We start from the raw sequence: 772 nt of genomic DNA on the forward strand, positions 1-772 counted from the left end.
GTAAGTGTCTTGGTTGGTCTCTGCCACCATGCAGCTGTTTTGGGAAGTGCCCACAGACCCTTCCTCACATCAAACAGCTGTGAGCTCACTCCTGAAAGTGCTGACTATTCAGTCATTTTAAGACAAAGCAAGTGAATTTTTAAGTTTTTTAACCTTTGTCTTAGGTAAGAAAGAACAGGAGGGGAAAATGTAACTGAAAACTTAGACATCCAAGTCCACGGGCGTAGTCTGCGCACTCTACCTGGCCTCCCTACAGAAAGGGGAGATACTACGGCTGGCTGAACTGCTGTTTGGGGGGGAACTGCTGTTGTGACACTGGCTGGAGTGGAGGCAGCAGAACTGGAGGAGAAGCCTGTAGCTGGAGCAGCATAAACACCTGCTGAGGTTGAGATTGCTGCAGAGTTCACCATCACCTGCAAGAGAGTCACAGGATTCAGCAGACTGCCTCTGCAAAGAGGTGGAAGTTTAAGTAAGTGGTTTTGTTGGTTTTCAGGGCCTTTGGCAGTGAGCCAGCACAACCCACATTCAAGCCCTTGTTTGTTACCCCAGGACAGGGCTATGTCCCCATGATGCCCCCAGGGCTCTACAGGCAGGGCCCAACTTGCACCCACTTCTTGATGACTTTGCATGTGTGAGTTTCTTATCAAGGACCGAGCCTGTGCAGACAGTCATCTGAAAGACTCACAGGTCACACGCAGAGACTATTCAACATTTCTTTCTAATTTTACCAATTAAAAACACAGCTAGAGCTTTCCACTACCCTTGAGCCTCC

Source organism: Buceros rhinoceros, unplaced genomic scaffold (genome assembly GCF_000710305.1).
Source record: "Buceros rhinoceros silvestris isolate BGI_N320 unplaced genomic scaffold, ASM71030v1 scaffold5326, whole genome shotgun sequence".
Taxonomy (NCBI): domain Eukaryota; kingdom Metazoa; phylum Chordata; class Aves; order Bucerotiformes; family Bucerotidae; genus Buceros; species Buceros rhinoceros.